The 20,770-nt window shown below is 48.6% G+C and overlaps 1 protein-coding gene across 2 annotated transcripts in view; it reads right to left on the bottom strand.

Moving 5' to 3' along the window:
- LOC138580098 (ephrin type-B receptor 5-like) overlaps nucleotides 1-20,770 on the bottom strand; it is a 761,617-nt gene that overhangs the window by 510,025 nt on the left and 230,822 nt on the right. The window lies entirely within an intron of this gene.

Consider the following 20,770-nt stretch of genomic DNA (forward strand, 5'->3'; position numbering starts at 1 on the left):
ACTGTGTAATCTTCTTCTTTACACTTCTCAGGGTCACTTGATTCTTTACTTCGTCATTTCTCCTCTAGGATCCATACATTGTCTTCATTCAGTATATCAGGACTCTGTGCACACTTTCTCATGACGTCATCAGTCCATTTTCTTAGCTCTTTCTCATATTCCTTCAGGGAGTTCCTCCTGTAGGCCGTCATCAACTCGAGGGTAGATTCGATATGGTTGTCTCAATGGATACCATCTTCCAAATACTTGTTGCGCTATTGTTACAATAGCTGGTGTTAGACGGGGCACGGTCTCATGGCTCCAATACAGGGTAGGTAGGGGGGGTAGGATCTCCTGCCGATGTGTACGTCTGCTCCTCTACAAGGGGTTTTGAAATAGCGTGAACAGTAGGCCTTGCTTGAATCGTCCCCTCAGCTTTCTAGGCTTCTAGATAAGCTGCAGCTGTATTGCCTACGAAAAGACTTTAAGATTAAGGAGTGAAACTCCCAAATTCTGCAGTTCTGCAATAAATACAATTAAAAAACAAGGCAAATTCCAAAAGGAAATCGGTGGAGGTGGCATTTGGACCCAGCTCTCACGACTGCCCCTCATTCGGAAGGCATGTTGTATCGACATGCACCGCCATGCATATGGCTTAGGTAACACCTTACTCATCAGCAGCGCTGCTCTGTCTGGTGCCAGACAGTGGAAAGAGTGAAGAAGGGCAGTACGTTTCTCCTGAGGTATATTTGTGATGGGAAAAAAGAAACAAACCAAGGAGAGGCCACTTAACGAGACAATGGGCCTCATTACAACTGAGGCAGTAAGGGGTTAACAGTGCCGATAAAGGGGCTGGCACCGTTAACCCTGTACCACGTCATTACGATGTTCCCTCACGGGACCCGCTCTGGATGCCTCGTCAGACCAGATGTATTTTGCAGGTCCCGCGAGGGGACCAACATGATAACAACGGGCCCGTCATTAAGGGCCCGTTGTTATCATGCTCCCCATTCCCATTGAGCCCTATGGCTCCCGCTGGTGGGGGAGCTATCGGGGGCCAAGGGCATGACTTGCCTCTGGCCACGGCATGGTTTATTTATTAATTTGGACAACGTTTGTCGGGTCCACAGACCCGTCCAAATAAATATATAAACCAGGCCGTGGCGAAGGCCTGTAACTTAGGGTGACCAGATTTCCAAAACGAAAACCGGGACAACCAACAACATAAAAGAGGGACTACCACATCGCAGCCCACCAATGACCACCCCTCCCCCAATACGTTTATAAACTGTATATGATCTCATTAGTGCAGTTTTGTCTCTGAATCTTGGCATGTTAATTCAAAACAAGCGTTTGCTATAACTGATATAACATGGCCTGCTGTACAATTATTTCCAAGCCAGTCTCGGTAGCACAGTTAGTAAGTGTTGCGACTTGCACCTGAAAGGTTGGGGGTTCGAGCCAATCCTCCAACATTGTGAAAAATAATTACAATTTTAATTACCATAGTCGCGGGACGGAGGGTGAATTCCCCGGGAAAACCGGGATGTCTGGTCACCCTCTTGCAGGGGGCACCAGAGGCAGTAACAGTCCTGCTATCGTCCTGCTTCTCGGCCAGGGCCGTGTTTATTTATTTATTTGGACAATGTTTTTCGGGTCCGTGGACCCGATTAATTTATTTATTTCTGCAATGTTGGTCCCACCAACATTGCGGAAATAAATTAATTAATCGGGTCCACGGACCCGAAGAACATTGTCCAAATAAATAAAAAAACAAGGCCGTGGCTGAAGCCTGTAACTGCCACTGGTGCCCCCTTGCAGGGGGCACCAGTGGCAGTAACCGCCCTCCCCACATCCCGCTCCTCTGCTGGTGGGGGAGCTACTCGGGGGCCAAGGGCATGACTTGCCTCTGGCCATTGCTACAGCCACGGCCTTGTTTTTTTTATTTATTTGGACAATGTTTTTCGGGTCCGTGGACCCGATTAATATATTTATTTCCGCAATGTTGGTGGGGACCAACATTGCAGAAAAAAATTAATTAATTGGGTCCACGGACCCGAAGAACATTGTCCAAATAAATAAAAAAGCACGGCCGTGGCGAAGGCCTGTAACTGTCTCTGGTGCCCCCTTGCAGGGGGCACCAGAGGCAGTAACAGTCCTTCCCCCGCCCTGCTTCTCGGCCACGGCCGTGTTTATTTATTTATTTGGAAAACGTTCTTCGGGTCCGTGGACCCGATTAATTTATTTATTTATGCAATGTTGGTCCCCACCAACATTGCGGAAATAAATATATTAATCGGGTCCACGGCCCCGAAAAACATTGTCCAAATAAATAAAAAAAACAAGGCCGTGGCTGAGGCCTGTAGCTGCCTCTGGCAGAGGCAGTAACCGCCGTCCCCACGTCTGGCTGCTCTGCTGATGAGGGAGCTACTTGGGAGCCAAGGGCATGACTTACCTCAGATACTGAAGGCAGGTTGCAAAATGCAATTCACCATTCATCCACAAGGTGGCAATGGTGCATAATTATTTAAGGCACTAAATCCAAGTCTTTCATAGAGCTGCCATGATAGCTCACTGGCAATGCTTCTGTCTTGAATACAAGACATCACAGCTTCAAATCCCGATTTACCGGGATTTATCGGAGTCCCCCGAAAATGACGGGGTCTAGATATCGGGAAAATCGGTAATCACTGACAACTGGACTCCCTAATTATATCTCCCTTTGTGGTACTTGGGGACGGAGGCCTTTATAATCTACACGACTATCAAGTTTTGACAGACTGTGAAGCCGTACCTTGTCGTCTAGATATTGGAGGACTCAGCTGGTGATCCTGTGGCAGCTCTAGTCCAAGCAATACTACGGCCACCACAGCCATTCACCAACGCCTTGACTCTTTACAGAGTTCCTGACACCCTCTACCTGCAGACCCAGAGTTCGGGATGTAGCACCCCAACCCACAGCCCCCAGTGCTACTCCTCATGTCCCAGTGGTGGTTCCCACTCCATTTCCCTTGGCAGCTCCAGAGAGGTTTCATGGCGACCCTAGGAAATTCCGCACATTCCTCAATCAGTGTAAACTACACTTCCTTTGTAGACCATTAGCTTTCCCGGACTCTACCACTAAGGCTGCATTCACCTTGTCCCATTTGACGGGCATTGCTGCTACATGGGCTAGCCCTCTATTGGAAAATGACAGTCCAGCCTTGTACGATTTTGACTTGTTAGTGGCAGAGATGACCCAGGTTTTCGATACCCGACACAAGGCCCAATCACGAGACCTGGAGTTATTGGATTTAAGTCAAGGAAAGAACACACTCATTGAATACATTACACGTTTCAATCAGCTATTGGTTGAAACCTTGTGGCCCGAGAGCAAGAAGGCCATGGTTTTCTATAGGGGTCTAAGCAACCCTATGAAAGACATGCTTTCGGTCGTTCCATCATTACCGACACAATACCCTGACCTGGCGGACCTGGCCTTACAGGTAGATGCCCAAAGAACTGAATGAAAGGCCGAAGCAGGGTTTTCTAGCGCACAATCTATCACAACCCCTTCTGAATCCTCCGGAGAACCTATGCAGGTCGGAGGAAACCGCAGCCCTATCTCTTCCATAGAGAGAGAACGTAGGAGGTTAGACAATGCCTGCTTTTACTGTGGCTTAAACGGGCATTTCGTCAAGGAGTGTCCTCGTCATCCAAAAATAAAGAATCAGGTTTTTCAGAAAGCTCGATCCTAGATATGGGGGCTAGATCAAGCGCTCTTTTGTCCCCCTCAGATTCAGTCCACGCTTTCGTCTGTATAAGACCCATTGTAGTACAGGCCATTCTGAATCCAGTCCCGGAAGTCACACATTCAGTCAAGATTGTCATTGATTCTGGGGCCACAAGTAATTACATCAACATAACACTAGCTGTGTCACTAAATCTACCCTTAGTGAACAAGCAACGTCCAGAACCGGTCCAGGCGGTTGACGGCACTGCCCTGGCATCAGGCCCTATCAGAAAACAGACTGCTCCTTTCACCTTGATTGTTCAAGATACCCATAAAGAGACCATATCATTTGACCTGATCTCCATGCCACAGTTCGGTCTCATCCTGGGAATCCCTTGGTAAAGAAGCACAATCCCCTTATTGATTGGAAAATGGGACAAGTGCATTTTGAATCCGAGATATATCAGTATTACTGTCTGACAGTACCTGAAGGACAGGTAACTCTCTCACAAGCGTTAGGCGCGGTCGCACAGCTCACTTTGAACGATGCCGAGGGTTCTGAATCGACCCCCCATCTGATAGGCGCCATTGCTACGGGCATTCCCGTGGTCTACCATCACTTCCAAGAGGTATTTGATCAAAGGACAGCTGAAATCCTGCCACCACATCGTTCATACGACTGTCCTATAGATCTCATTCCTGATTCCACCATACCTAGTGGCCGTATTTACTCACTCTCTCACTCTGAGGATCAGGCTTTAAAAGCATACATTCACAAACCACTACATTTGGCTCACATCCGTCCTTCCACGTCACCCGCAGCAAGTCCGATATTCTTTGTTCCAAAGAAGGAGGGAGACCTCCGCCCGTGTGTAGACTATCGATGTCTAAATGTAATCACCATCAAGAACCGATACCCAATACCCCTCATCACCCCTTTACTTGACCGATGGACACATGCCTCCATATATTCTAAGCTGGATCTCAGAGGGGCATACAATCTAGTCCGTATACGTAAAGGGGATGAATGGAAAACTGCCTTTTGTACCCGACATGGTTTATTCGAGTATAATGTCATTCCATTCGTTCTTTGCAATGCACCAGCCACGTTTCAATGTTTTATGAATGAGGTGTTCAGCGATATACTAGATATCTACATTATCGTTTATCTGGATGACATTCTCATATTTTCACACTTCCTGGAGTAACATGTGTCACATGTCAGAGAAGTGCTTTCCCGATTGCCTAAACACTCTCTTTTTGCCAAACCAGAAAAGTGTCTATTTCACGTCGACAAAGTCGAATTCTTGGGGTTCCACATCACACCATGGGGCTTGTCTAGGAGCCACTCAAAAATCCGGGCTGTGCTGGACTGGCCAGTACCTGTAAACCTAAAAACCCTGCAGTCCTTCCTCGGGTTCGCTATTTTTTATAGACGCTTCATCTATGGTTTCTCCTCTATTGTTGCCCCCCTCACAGCTTTGACTAGTCCTCATGTCCCATTTCTCTGGTTGGCAGAACATCAAACAGCCTGCGAGTCTCTGAAGGCTGCCTTTACCACAGCCCCAGTCCTCCAGCATCCTGACCCAGAACTGCCTTTCACGGTGGAAGCAGATGCCTCCTCTTTTGCTTTGGTGGCTGTACTCTCACAAGCCTGTCCTTCATCTGGTCGTCTGCATCCCGTGGCATTCCACTTGCGTAAATTTACTTCCACTGAATCACATTATACTGTCACAGAAAAAGAACTCATGGCAGTAAAGGATGCTTTCCAAGTATGGAGGCACCATCTTTTAGGAGCTAAACATCAGATAGTTGTGTTCGCAACCTGCAAGATCTGGCCTCCCTCAAATGTATCAACAGCCGACAGGTTTGACGGCATTTGTTTTTTGCAGCCTACGATTTTCATATCAAACACAGACCGGGTTTAGCACATGGGAAGGCTGATGCGTTATCCCGTTCCCCTGGGGGAGTTTCATTACCGGTTTTTCCCAAAACCCTACTGGAACAGAAGAACGTGGTTTGTCTTTGTACCCCTCCATTGTCCCTGTTAGCCTTTATCTGTCTGTGGGTGTCCCAGCACCCGGACCATTTGTCAGAGTGGGATCCAGTGTATCACGACGGCCTACCTTTTGTGCAAAATAGGTTAATTTCGCCCACCACTGACACACGTAACCTTGCATTAGAATGGTCCCATGATGCCACCATCAATGGACACCCTGGTCAGAGACGTACTCTAGCTATGCTGAAGCGTTGGTGCTGGTGGCCTTCAATGAAGTGGGATGTTGACAACTATGTGAACACCTGTTCAGTATGTGCCCAGTGTAAGACCCGTAGGGTTCGCCCTTTAGGTCTGCTTCAACCCTTGCCAGTACCCCAAGATGTTGGCACACTCTCACAATGGACTTTGTCACTGACCTACCTCGGGTGCAGGGGTTTGACACAGTGTGGGTGGTGGTGGACTCTTTCACCAAGATGGCTCGCTTTATCCCATGCTCAGGAATCCCTTACACCCCTGTTTTGGCTGGGTTCTTCTTCAGGTCCGTATTTTGCTTGTTTGGGTTACCCTCAATACTGATATCTGATAGGGGTTCCCAGTTCACGTCCCGATTTTGGCGAGCTCTGACCAAGCTGCTCGGGGTGGATGCCCGCTACTCCTCGGCTTACCATCCCAAGATAGACGGGCAGACCGAGAGGGTGAACCAGTCGATGGAGCAATACCTGCGTTGCCTGACGTTACAACATCAGCAGTGATGGTTCCGCATGTTGCACCTTGCTGAGTTCGCCTACAATAACGCCTTACATGCCTCCACGGGATTCTCGCCATTCTATTCACTTTATGGTCAGCACCCTTGCACACTACCTTTCCCGACCTCTCCTTATCTGATAGTCCTGCTTCTACAGCCTGTGTCAGGGATCTGTCAACTGTTCATGCCCAGACCCTTGTTCATCTCCACGAAGCCCAGGCATCCCTGAAGTCCACAGTGGACAGGAGGCGGACAGCTGCCCCTGACTATTCTGTTGGGGACATAGTTTGGCTCTCCACTCGCCACCTCCACTTGCTGGGTTGTCGCAAGCTTCTGCCCCGATTCATTGGCCCCTAAAAGGTCTCATGTGTGATAAATCCTATGGCTTACCGCCTCTCGATTCCTGTTTCCTGGCGCATCCATCCGGTTCTCCACACTTCCCTGCTCAAGCCATGCCCTGGCCCGACCCGCCTTGGTTCTCCCCCTGCCTCAATCTCCTTGGATGCCCCTGATGAATATGAGGTCAGTGCTATCCTGGGTTCCTGTTTATTTAGGGGTCGTTTGCAGTATCTGGTTGATTGGTTGTGGTGTGGTCCCGAGGAGCGGTCCTGGGTCCCTGCTGGGGATGTTAGTGCTCCTTGTATTGTTTCCCGTTTCCACCGTGAGCATCCATCCTGCCCACAGGGTCATGGGCCCTTGGGGGGTGACTATGTCATGCATAACATCCCTACACCTGCAAGTGTCCCTACAGCACGTACACCCACCTTTACCTCCGGCTTGCATGTAGGACAGCGACAGCCTGGGGTCCGCTTCCCTCGTGCAGGGACTGGTACCAATCACCGCATTAGGAAATATAATTTGGGACGACTATATCCATTCCTGTATTGGCAGCTTCCTTGGTGCATTGGGTCAGGCAGAGTCAGGCGTCCTGATACCCGGCAATCACGCTCGCTTCCGGGCCATGTGACAAGAAAGGCCCGCTCACGTGATACAGTCATGGGTCACGTGATACGGAAGCGCCGCTCACGTGACAAGGCTTCCATAGCAAAAGGATAAAAGCCGGGTCTCCGTGCTCACACAATGCTTCACAGCTGTTCCGTACAGGCACTGTTTGGCGTTCTTCTCGACCTTTATTCCTGGCCTATTCTGATCACGGACTACGAATTACGGAATTGCTTTTGTCTTTCCCTTCTGTTTTGGCGCCTCTCAAACGGATCTCTTGTTGCTCTGACCCACAGACTGTTCAACTGGACTCCTTCTGCTTCAGCCCTTGGATTTATTGTTTTCTTCTAGCTTACCTGGACTCACGAAACAGCTTGAATTTCTCGTGGCGTTCCTTTTGCTGAAACGCTTCTTGTTTCTTCCTCCATTGAAGCATCGAGTGACATTTCATCTACAGGTATTTCCAGTGATTGGTACATAGAGCGGTGACCTACTGTTGCTGTCCTTCTGCAGTCAATCATACCATTCACCGATGGTTCTTACCTACGCCCACCACGTGCTTTGCTCCCAAGGTCCCAGTTGGGTAGAATTGACACTCCTTCCACACTTAGGTAAGCCATTTCTCTGATACTGTCAGCTGTCCATAATCAGCTGTTACTATTGGTGTTTGTGCTAAACAATTGTTTGCCTTACAGCGGCCTTGGGTTTTCCAGTGTTCCGTGGTTCCGGCGTTCCAGTACCTATCACCTGTGGCCTCAAAGATTGCACAGAGAGTTATATTATATCTCCCTGTGTGGTACCTGGGGATGGAGCCCTTTATAATCTACACAACTATCAAGTCTTGACAAAAGTATTGGAAAACTATGACATAACGATGTGAATGCTTCAAACAAATCCGAACCAAGCAACAAAAAAAAGTATGTGTAACGCTCACCTTGTATCCACAGGGACGCCACCCGACTGGACTGGATCACTTCTGAGATGGAGCCACTTCCTCTGGGGACTCGCTCTGGCGTGGATCTATTCTGGAAGACAGGAGTTAAGTTTTAGCCACAATCACCCTCTCTCGGGGCCTGCCTGCTCCTTGCTCCCTCGCAACCCCCTTAGAGCCTTCCTCACCTTGTATTTCCATAAGGTACACTCTCCGTCCTGCTGTTCTGTGCAGGGGCGCGTCAAGGCTGGGCACCTTACAGCCAAGTTACTTCACTGGCGTGGGCCCGGGTGTCCAGTCCTGCTGCAACTCCGTTCTTGAGGTAAGTCTTTAGTCTTTAAAGAGTGTGTCCATAATAGTAGTTGCCCTGTTAATCTCTCGTACGTGCAGAAAGGATAATGAAGACGTCGAGCTGATGGAGCGGGTGGTGCTTGAGAAGGTAAGTGAATGCGCAGAGCGCAACGCTATGAGCCTCTTTATAATCGGTCTAACCTGAGTTATTCTTCCCTTGCAGGTCTCGTGAAGTTCCTGGAAGAAGTGCGGCCAGATGGAAGTGGAACGCAGAGTGGAAGGTGTCCAGACCGTTGTCAAATTCCAAGAGAGCTTCGATAGGTAAGCGTGAGTCTGAAAGGCGATGGAATCGGGAGACAAACGCTTACTAAATTGTCCTCTTCTTTTCTTCTCCCTAGGATGTTGCTTGCTGGTGAAGACGGGCTCCAGGCAAGACTCCGGAGCAATCGAGGAGCTGAATTGCAGAACAGGTAAGGAGGAATAATGGTGTTCTTATTCTCCCTTGCAGATGCAGGCCTGGAAAGCTGCGAGCAGGTCTCGGTGAACGAAACGCTGCGAATGCAGAACAACGCGAAGCACGTGCTTCAGCACGGGTGTGGTTTAAATAGCCTACAGGTATCCCAGATGCCTCCTGGGCGGACCACGCCCTAGATGCTAGACTGCATGGTTCATTTCCGAACTGAACCTTGTGGGAGCAGTCATGTTGGTCCATTCCCCAATGGGAACTCCATCTGCCATATGAGCCTGGCACCAAAAATGCCAGGACTGGCTCCAGGACCACCAAGAGGGACATGACAGGAACACTGTGGTGAGGCCCCGAGACCCCGAGTCCCCAGGCCAGGGGCTATGGCCGTGACAGCACTCCCCCCCCAAGGCCCCTCTCAAGGTGGTTCTTCTGTCCGGTCCCGGCTTGGTGGGGTACTCCTGATGAAAACGTCGTATCAGACGTGGTGCATGAATGTAATCACTGGGCTCCAATGTTCTGTCCTGTGGGCCATACACCTTCCAGTCTACTAGGTAGTAAAGCTTTGTTCTAACATACTTTGAGTCTAGAATGTGCTTTACTTCAAATTCTGGCTCTCCGTGGATCATCACAGGTCCCGGTGGGTATAGTTACTCGAGTGCCAGGCTGAACTGGTTTCAAAAGGGATACATGAAACACCAGGTGTATCCGCATGTTGGTTGGCAATGTTAATTTAACTGCTGCTGGCTTTATGATGGACTCAATGGGGAACGGCCCCAGGAATTGTAGGCGGAAAGTCCGGGTTCCTTTTAGAGGCACATACTTCGATGCTAGCCACACCCTATCCCCTACTGGTAGTCGGGGGCCTTTTTACGATGCAGGTCTGCGTACTTCTTCTGGCGAACTTTAGCTTGGCGCACATTTTCAATGGCTCTTGTGAAAGCCTCCGAAATGTTCGTGTGTAGGGTCTTGATGGCGCATTTCCAGAGTCATAGGAGTGTCCATTTCTGACGTGCGTGGGTGTCTGCCATACACAGTAAAGAATGGAGTCTGCCCGGTATTGCTGTGTAGAGAATTATTATAGGCATATTCAGCGACCCACAGTAAGTCTTTCCAATCCCCTTCGCCTTGGTGAAGCATGCAGCGCAAATATTGTTCAAGCGTCTGGTTCGTCCTCTCCGTTTGACCATCCGTTTGGGGGTGATGGCTAGTGGATAATCGAATGTCTATTTGGGCCATCGAGCAACATTTCCTCCAGAAGTTGGATACAAATTGGGTACCTCGATCCAAGATCAAGACTGATGGGAACCCATGTAGCCGTATCACATGTTCAAGGAAGGTTTTGGCCAGACTCGATGCGTTTGGTAGTCCTTTAAATGGAAAGAAATGCGCCATCTTCGAGAACAGGTCTACGATCACTAGGATGGTGTTGTAACCTTGACAAGAGGGTAGATCGGTAATGAAGTCAAGAGACAACGTGTGCCACGGAGCCGGCGGGATGTCCAGTGGGTGCAGGAGCCCAGCTGGTCTTTGTTTTGACAATTTATTTTGAGCACAGATACCACAGGAGGTGAAGAATTGGATGACGTCTCTGCGCCACGTTGGCCACCAGTAACTTTGTTTCACCTTGGCCAGGGTTTTAGCAATTCCCGGGTGGCCTTCCATGAGGGAGTCGTGATACTCAGAGATAACCTGTTCTTGAAGCTCTTTTACAGGTATGAATAGCCGATCCCTGTAGTAAGGTAATTGGTTCTCAATCCTATAGTGTTCTCCTCTCGAATCCCATTCCTGTAGTTGTTCCTGAGTCAATACTTGTCGGATTTCTTGCAGCAACTCGTCTTGAGTCATGGTGGTAGTAGTGCCTAAGAACCTGTCACCCGGAATAATGGCCACAGGATACAGAGGTGTATACACCTGCTCGTCGGTGCCCATGCGTGAAAGGGCATTAGCTTTGCCATTTCTGACTCCAGGCCGGTACGTGATCACATAGTCCTACTCCGCAAAGAAAAGGGCCCAGCAGAGTTGTCGAGAGGATTGAGCCTTCGCACTCTTTAGGTATTGTAGATTTCGGTGGTCGGTTATCAGAGTGATAGTGTGTCTGGCTCCCAACGGATAATGTCGCCAGGCCTTGAAGGCCGCTTTTATGGCCAGAAGCTCTTTATCAGTGAAGGCATAATTAAACTCCGGTGGTGAGAATTTTCGTGACCAGAAAGCCACAGGATATAGTTGGCCGGTGTGTGGGTCCCTTTGCGATAGTACAGCACCCATATCCATGCTGGAAGCGTCTGTCTCCACCACATACGGAAGGTCTGGGTGCGGATGTCGTAAGATTCGAGTGGTAGTAAATTTTGCGTTATTGAAAGGCTTTTTCAGCCTCTCCAGTCCACTGGAATGTCTTGTTGCACTTCCTTAACAGCAAAGTGATCGGGTGTACTATCTGCGAGAATCCTGGGATGAATCGGCAGTAAAAGTCTGCAAAACCTAGCATGCTCTGGACTCCCTTGAATGAACTTGGGGCTGGCCAATTGAGGACGGCATAGACCTTGTGCATATCCATTCGTATTCCTTTGGGAGTGAGGATAAAACCCAGGAATTCTACTTCTGTAATGTGGAATGAACATTTCTCAAGTTTGGCATAGAGATGATGTTGACGGAGCTTGGTAAGGACTGACCGTACATGCTTAACATGATCCTGCTCTGAGGCCGAATATACCAGGATGTCGTCTATGTAGACTAAGGCGTAGACGTCAATCAGCTCTCTCAGAACATCATTCATGAAATGTTGGAATGCAGCCGGGGCATTGCACAGGCCAAACGGCATTACTTGATATTCACATAAGCCATATTTGGTACAGAACGCCGTTTTCCACTCGCCCCCTTCTTTATTGCGCACAAGATGGTAGGCCCCTCTAAGATCCAATTTCATGTAGATTTTGGCATCTTTGACTTGGTCTAGCAATTTCGGGATCAGGGGTAGGGGTAGCGATTCTTGACGGTGACTTGGTTCAGTGCGCGGTAGTCTATGAAGGTCATCAATTCTCCTTCCTTCTTTGGCACGAAGAAGAAGGGAGATGCTGCTAATGACTTTGAGGGGCGGATGAAACCGTTGGCCAGATATTGTTTCAGATATGACTTCAAATGTTGGTTCTCGGGTTCAGTGAGTGCATAGATAAGGCCACAAGGAATTCGGGCACCAGGTATCAGATCGATCTGGCAATCGTAGGGTCTGTGGGGCGGCAAGGTATTTGCTTGTTCTTTTTGGAACACATCTTGAAAGTCCTGGTATTGAGTTGGTAAGGTAGCCACCACGCCTAAGACACTTATCGCCCCTTCCTGAACAGATGAGCCGGCATGCTTACTCTTCCTTCCTTTGGGATAGCAGGTATGTGTGCAGTCATGGGAGAAGACGAACTCTTGGGCACGCCAGTTGATCCGTGCATTATGTGTGACTAGCCACGGCATTCCTAAGATTAATCAGAACTGCGGTGCTCTGATGAGGTCAAAAGTGATTGATTCTCGATGACCATTCTGACATAAGAGGGTAAGTTCAGTGGTGCATTCGGACACAGGACCGGAGGCGATTTTGGTGCCGTCTACAGTGGTTACAGTCTCTGTAGTGGGCTTAGAGCAGAGTGGGAGCCCCATCTTTGCTGCAAGGTCCTGGTCCATGTAATTTCCCACGTCTCTGCTATCAATGTAAGCTTCTAACGAATGCATCTTTGATGGCTGTTGATGGGTGATCAGGATCACGGGTAAAGCAAAATGGGAGGTCTGTAATTGAATTTCTTCGCTCCACAATTGGACCCCTACAATTGCCGGGCGTGGTAGTTTTCCGACTCCTCACTTGGTTTCTCCTTGTCTGTGGTTTCTATGGTTCTCCTTGGTGGTTTTACCAGGCACTCCTTGAGGAAATGGCCTGCCTTCCCGCAGTATAGATATTTCAAAAAAGGTAGCAGGCGCTCCTCTCCAGAAAGAACATGGCATGATAACCTGTTCTGAGGTGAGAGTTTGCAGCACACGCTTTTTGCTCACTGTACCTTTCACAGATGGGAAATATCCATTTGCATATCAGACTTTGTCCCGCCCACATGGTACAGGCATAACTGCTGTTCCCTCCTCTTGTCCCGTTCTGCTTTGGTTAGAGGGGGCCTATCTCCTCATAGTTGCATTGGTTCTACGGAACTTTCTGTTCCCCGCTGAGTATGATCTTTGGGGCAAATGAACATTGGGCGTGCTTCTGGTTTACTTCGATCTGTTCTCCGATCTTGCAACCGATGGTCTAGTTCAACTACCAGATTAATGAACTCGGCACAGTCTTTGGGTGGGTCCACTACTTGGGCCAGTACATCCTTTAACTGCCCTCGCAAGCCCCGGTGGAACAAGGTGGTTCTTTTGTCCTCTGGCCATTCTGCTTTGACCACAAGCCGATTAAAGGTGGCTATATATGTCAACAGATCTTGGTTTCCTTGACGGAGGTACAAGAGTTTGTTGTCTAAGTCCTGTCCATGAGAACGACGGGTGAAGATCTTTTCCACCTCCCATTGAAAGCCCACAAAATCGTGTAACAGTGTATCGTCCCAGCTAATGAACGGTACTGACCAATCTACCGCACTGCCACTCAAGTAGGACAACACAAAGCCCACTCGCGGCTGCTCATTGGGAAACACCCCGGGGCTGCACAAAAAGTGGAGGCGACACTGATTCATGAAGGTCGCGTATCTTCGGGGATCCCCCGAGAAACGCTCTGGTGGAGCTAATGGAACTCCCCCGGGAAAGTTGATCTGCACCGGATTGCTCGTAGGGGGTTGGTATTGATGGGCTAATTCCGGGCAACGGGGCTTGTACGGCCTGTGATTGAAGGAGTTTTCTGTCGAGATCATCAGTTTGTTCTTTGGCCACAATTAGTTCTCGCCGCAAGGCACTGGTCTCTTGTCAGGCCGAATGTACTTCTGCTCATAACTGCCCCAATAATGAGCCAATTGGTCGGTTTCCGAGGTTTCCGTACTGGGCGCCCGGGTGGATTTGAATGTTTGGGCTTCGCGTTCTGTAACTCCTTGTATCCACAGGGACACCACCCGACTGGACTGGAATGCTTCTGAGATGGATACACCTCCCCTGGGGACTCACTCTGCCGTGGATCTATTCTCGAAGACAGGAGTTCTGTTTTAGCCGCAATCACCCTCTCTCTCGGGGCCCGCCTCCCCATTGCTCCCCTAGCGACCCCCTTAGAGTCTTCCTCACCTTGTATTTTGATAAGGGGCGTTCTCCGTCCTTCTGTTCTGTGCAGGGGCGCGTTGAGGCTGGGAACCTTACAGCCAAGTTACTTCACTGGCGTGGGCCTGGGAGTCCAGTCTTGCTGCGACTCTGTTCTTGAGGTAAGTCTTTAGTCTTTAAAGAGAATGTGTCCATAATAGTAGTTGCCCTGTTAATCCTCTCCTTCTCTCGTAGGTGCAGAAGGGATGATGAAGACATCGAGCTGATGGAGCGGGCGGTGCTCGAGAAGGTAAGTGAATGCGCAGAGCGCGGCACTCTGAGCCTCTTTAGAATCGGGCTCACCTGAGTTATTCTTCCCTTGCATGTCACCGCGAAATTCCTGGAAGAAGTTTGGCCAGATGGAAGTGGAATGCAGAGTGGAAGGTGTGCAGACCGTTTTCGAATTCCAAGAGAGCTTCGATAGGTAAGCGTGAGTCTGAAAGGCGATGGAATCGGGAGACAAACGCTTACTAAGTTGTCCTCTTCTTTTCTTCTCCCTATGATGTTGCTTGTTGGTGAAGACGGGCTCCAGGCAAGACTCCGGAGCAATCGAAGAGCTGGATTGCAGAACAGGTAAGGAGGAATAATGGTAGATGCAGGCCTGGAAAGCTGTGAGCAGGTCTCGGTGAACGTCACGCTGCTAGTGCAGAACAACGCAAAGCACGTGCTTCAGCTCGGGCGTGGCTTAAATAGCCTACAGGTATCCCAGATGACGCCAGGGCGGACCACGCCCTAAATGCTAGTCTGCATGGTTCAGTTCCGAACAGAACGTGGTGGGGGCAGTCATGTTGGTCCATTCCCCAATGGGAACTCCATCTGCCATATTAGCCTGGCGCCAAAGACGCCAGGACTGGCTCCAGGACCACTGAGAGGGGCATGATTGGGCCCATGGAGCCTTGCAGGAACACTGTGGTGAGGCCCCGAGACCTCGAGTCCCCAGGCCAGGGGCTATGGCCATGACATTATGGCAGCAGGACTGCGATCTGAGATGCAAACAAGAACGAATGCAGATCGTACTTCCAGAAGCTAAGAAAATAAATGTGAGTCAGATATCTGGAAAGATTTCCCAGCAAATATCACAGGGTATTATTCATGAAATTTTGCTTAAACGCTTTTAAGACTCGAGAAATCCTTGCCTATTGGGACAAAATGTGAATCAAGACAAAAAGTGTTGTTTATGCAATTTGGTAGAGGAGACTTTAAAACATCTGACACTATTTTGCACTGCCCTAACTGATGAAAGAACCAAACAGCTTGAGAACGTCTTATCTGGTTTGCAGATTTTGAGTGCTGAAGATTGGTGGTGTCTGTGCTTCAAAGATTCAAACAGAAAATTGACTATCACTCTGACTTTCTTCTTGGAAGACATGATAAGAAGATTTAATGAAAAACTGATTTGTATTTGTAGTTTGTGGATGTAACGTATTCGTATAATACATACTCTGTTTGTTCAAAAGGTTTTAAATAATATATTTTATAACAAGTGGAATTGAATTTGAATTTACACTTCTTTTTTTTTAAAGTTTGTAATAAACCATATAAAAATAAGAGTTTGGTAATTGAGTGCATGCTGTGCTTGTGGAGGGCAGCTCGGAGCTACAAGCTTTAGGTACCCCAGCCTGTTGGACCAGGGTACTAACAGTGTATCTTTGCGGTTGCGAGACACATTTCGCATAGGAAGTCTGGTTTCCTTTTTCATGGCGGCCGTTGAAAATTCTTTTGAAAATGTAAAGGAGATGGCTGCATGGAAATGGAGAAGGGTTTGCACATAGTCCCTTCTCCCTTTCCATGGTGGCCACCAAAAAGATTGGAACAGATTGGGAAAAAAAGTAACCAAAAAAATGTCTGCCACGTAAACGGAAGAAGGGCCAAATGTAGTCCCTTGTCCATGTCCATGACGGTGTGTCGCAGATCGGGAACAGACATGCCATGGACAAAAGTGTACCCGGCGCGTCTGCTCCCGATCCGGCTCAGAATTAAAAAGGTAAGTGACGAGGGGGTGAGGGGAGGAAAATATGAGGTAAAGGGGTGTGGGGGAGGGTGGATATGGGAAACCACTTACATCATTCCCTGGTGGGGGAGATGGTGGCCGCTAGCCCTGAGGAGGCTCAGGGCGGAGGGATTATCGTCTGGTAACACCCCCATTCTGAGCTTCCCCATTGGCTGGGAGACCGCCACACCCCCTCACCGGGTACTAATCAGTGTTATGCAATGGCTCTCTTTAGCCCCTGAGGCAATGTGCCCCCTGACCTTGTCAATATTTCAACTCTTATGTGCAAAGGAAACATTGTTTTGCTAATAGTTGCGGAATTCGGTTTCATATCATTTTTAGAAGCCGAAGCAAAGAATGGTCAACTCAATGTTTGCGTAACGTTCCAAACTTTCTTTGTAGTGCTATAACTTAATATTTTGACCTCACTTCATTTTCATGTGTCCTTTTCCAGTTCTATGTGAAGTAACTCTAACGAGGTCGATGGGAAAATGCCCAACTCTGCCATCAACAATGCATTTGGCTCTTTTTGTAGGGTTGTTTTTTTTTACATAACCCCATGCCTCATGAATGGTGATTAGAATTGCAGACTCTCATCACAAGAAGTGTGGTTTTACCACCGCTGCCTACAGTCCTTGGCCCAAATGCAGCGGCGCCTCCTTTCTGGGCGGGGGGGATAACTAGGGCATTCTGCACCTCTGCACTGACCATGCTTGCGTGTCTATAAACTTTTAGTCTTGGCATTTGTACTTAACTTTATTTTTCTTAGACCATATTTTTGTTATATTAGACTAGCAAAAATTACCCGCACAGGTTCTGTAAACAGACATGATAGCACTCATACATTTTTGAAAATCAAAGATTCTGTAGGTCGCTGTCCTGAGTCACTTATCGCTTGATGTGCTTTGCACCCTGAAGAAAACTGCACCGAGAATGGGCGTGTATAGCTGGCTGGCATACTCCAAAGCAGACGTGGAGGGGAGGCGAGAGTTGGCGTGCTGCAGCATACTGGGACCTTCTGTTGCCTCACTCTGGCGCGGTGCTGTGTGTTGCGGGGTAAATATCTCGGAAATGGTGGATCCTAGAGCCTTTAAACATGGTTTTCAGGGACCTCTGAGTTTTGTTCCTAACATTGAGACACTTAAAATGAGCTTTCTCTGGTCCTTGTATGACCAGATTGATGTGTTGCCCATGTTGTGCACTGCTTTGCAAATATCTTGGAAACAGTGCATTCTAGGGCCTAGAAACATGTCTTTTGAGGTTGCATAGGGACCTCAAGTTTTGTTCCATGCATTGGGACGCTAGAATTACGACCACTTCCAGGCAACAGTGTCATGTGTGCAGAGGCTGCAATCCGGGGAAAGGTGTGGGGTGTCCACGTGTAATGTAGCCAGTGATGTCCGGAGGGTATTCACAGGTAACTATGCAAAATGTGGTGCAGATTGATGAAACGGTGTGGAATTGTAAAAAGAACAAACAAAAAAAGGAACAGACTTCCCGTTTTATATAGAGAGATGTCATGAGATGTTTCCCTAGGCGTGTTTGTGATATTCGCAGAGAATACTGTTCACTGGTTGCTGCAGGGAATTCCCCATCCTGCACAGCAACAATGCAGGGAAGCTTTGCAAGTCCTTTTACCAGTTCTGAGCGAAAGCAACGCCCTTCTTCCTAAGTGCAGCCTGAAGCTTGTTAGTATATTTACTTGCAGCTGTGCAGCCAGCGCAAGTGGGCCAATGTGTCCCACAAGCTTTCTATGTTTCTCCCTTCCTTTTGGCCGGTCCCACCTCCTTGCAACTTTCGGCTGGCCCAGGCTCCCGAAGCACACAGGAGAGAAGGCAAGGGCGTCTCAGGCTTGGACTTGTTAGGGTCTGGAAGGGACATGTTATAGGACCCTCGGCTGTCTCGTCTTCGGCGTGCCGGCACCATGCGCATCACACACATTTACAGCTTTGAATCTACACCCTCCTGCATGCATGCAGACTCCCACCTGAACACACAATCGCGCTTTCTGAATCCGCACACCCTCATTCACATTCGACCCATCACCACAACTCGACACCACAAAATCATATAACTTCATCCTCACTAAAGCACACTGTGAAGTCCTTAATGCCAAGGAAGATCAGAGGATGCTGGATGTGGCATCTCACACACACACACATACGCGCACACACATTCAAGCACACACAAACATACACACACACACACAGACCTAAGAAGCTCTCTTCATCACAGAGAGCTGGTGGTTCAACCCTCCACCGCGCCCATACTTAAAATTCTAATCCCTTCAGTATACAGCATGCAACACTTCAGCCAATCAGGAAATACCGAAGAAGGACCTGGAGAGATTGACCCAAACTCTTGGACCTGGATCCTCATCATTCGACTCTTTTGACCTCCTCACCACTTTCCATCTGATCTGTAGACCACCCCAGACAAACAAAAATTCCTGAGTGAGAACACAACAGTGTCTAGCGCCCATTCAAACAATATTTCTCCCGGACCACAATCTGGCAGGGAAACAGGCAACCGAGACAACCCAAGAAGCTCCTTACCAAACCAATGACACACTCAGCACCCAACATCTGGTTGCTGAACCTACCCAACACGCACCTCTGTAGTCACTGCATCACCACTCACCTTTTGTTCTGCCATACTTATCGTACCACATTGCATTATTCCTTTCCATGGTGCCCAACGCAAACTGAACAAGCGTCGCCATTGCTCCTTTAGGAACTTCCTGGCCAGTGAATCGGAAGAAAACCTCCACTTCCTGGGAGTCACCTCCAACCCCTCAGCTAATGTCAACACATTATTTTACAATCTCAAACCACACCCTACTGACACTGCGACATTGCTGACAGATGCAGTCCGCCAAAGAAGCAAACCAAGGGGGCAGAGAAAAGCTCTGGGGGAAAAAAATCTCGCTGCTCAGAAGAACTCATCAACAGGAACAGTCTCCACTCCCCTCTCAAGACCTTTATGACCACAAAGCAAGCCCCTGCTCACACTCTAGGGCTGTGAACTACAGCAGAAGCCAAACAAGAAGGCTGCCTTTAGTGGCATTTAGTTGCTGTGCCCAGGGTTCTGGAGTCAGGCACGCATACCATGCAGATGGCATTTAGGGGACATCTCAAACACGGAACATCTGGCCATGTGGCCTAGGCTGCAGCTTCATCTATCCTTCCCCGCTGTACAGAGTGATAATCCCTTCCCCTGTCAGTGGTGCTGTGACCCATTCAGGGATTATATCGTTAAACAGCGGCTGCATCATTGCCAATACATCCAGATTAACAGCAATGATCATTAGTATGGTCTTAACTCTTAGGCTGCTTTGGTTCACTCTACACTCATATGTGTTGTTTTGTTACCTTAGTTTTCCAGCGTGCAGGCTTACTTCACTGTAGGCTTTGCAAGTCTCTCTTACCCGCGCTGACACCTCATCATTCCAACCCCCAGAGCTGTCATATGTTTCCCCCTCTGATGTCCCCCGCGCCTCTTGGAAGCTACCATGAATCACAGGGTGTGTAACTACTCAAATAGTGGTTCACTTGGTTTATGTGCTGGAGTAGCGGGGGGTTCTACAGCCCGTGCGGTGCACGGGGCATGAGGCGCCATCACATGTCTTGAGTGTGGGCCCTCTCAGACTTAAAAAATAAATACTTTATTTTTGTAGTCACTCTGCCTTCATAAAGAAAACATTTCTGTTACGCTGCAACAGAAATCATTTCTTTATGAAGACATAATAGGGCTCCCTTCCACCCCATGACATGGAGGGCTCCAGATCCTCTGCGGATGACGGGCACACGCGTTCCTGGCTGCTGCACAGAGCTGAAGTCCTTGTTCCCTGGACCAAGGGACTAAAGGTAAGAACATGTATTTTCTTTAAATGTGTGTGTGTGAATGTAAGTGTATGTGTATATAATGTAATGTACGTGAATGAGTAACTGCATGATGTGTGGGTGGCTGTCTGGGTGTGCCTGTGTGAGTGTTTGGTGAAAGGGTGCACACTTTAATGCATGGTTGGCTGGGTGTGTGTGTTAGTGTATGGTGAAAGGTGCATACTTAAATGAAAGGGAAGCTGCATGGGTGTGCCTGTGTGAGTGAATGGTGAAAGGGTACACACTTATATGTATGGGTGGATATGTATGGGCGCAATGAAACCTACATTTCAGAGGGGGCTAACCCTTCAAATGTTGGGAGAGGCGCTAAATTCAGGGGCGGTGGCAGTGGCGGAGGGTCAAACATATTTCTGTGGCAGAATGTAACTTCTTTATTGCCTTGTAATGAGACTATTCTAGTGAAGCTTCAATGTTACAAGTAGTTAACTCTCGTCTTTAAGTCTGAAAGCACCCACATATGGACTGCAGTGAGAATACGCAGTCTCCTGTCACCTCTCTACCCTTCCAATCACTTCCTGGGCATGCAAGTACTAAACTCACATCACGATTTCAATTGCCTAAAA

The sequence above is a fragment of the Ambystoma mexicanum genome, chromosome 3p (assembly GCF_040938575.1).
Source record: "Ambystoma mexicanum isolate Mex_15411 chromosome 3p, UKY_AmexF1_1, whole genome shotgun sequence".
In the NCBI taxonomy this organism is placed as follows: Eukaryota; Metazoa; Chordata; class Amphibia; order Caudata; family Ambystomatidae; genus Ambystoma; species Ambystoma mexicanum.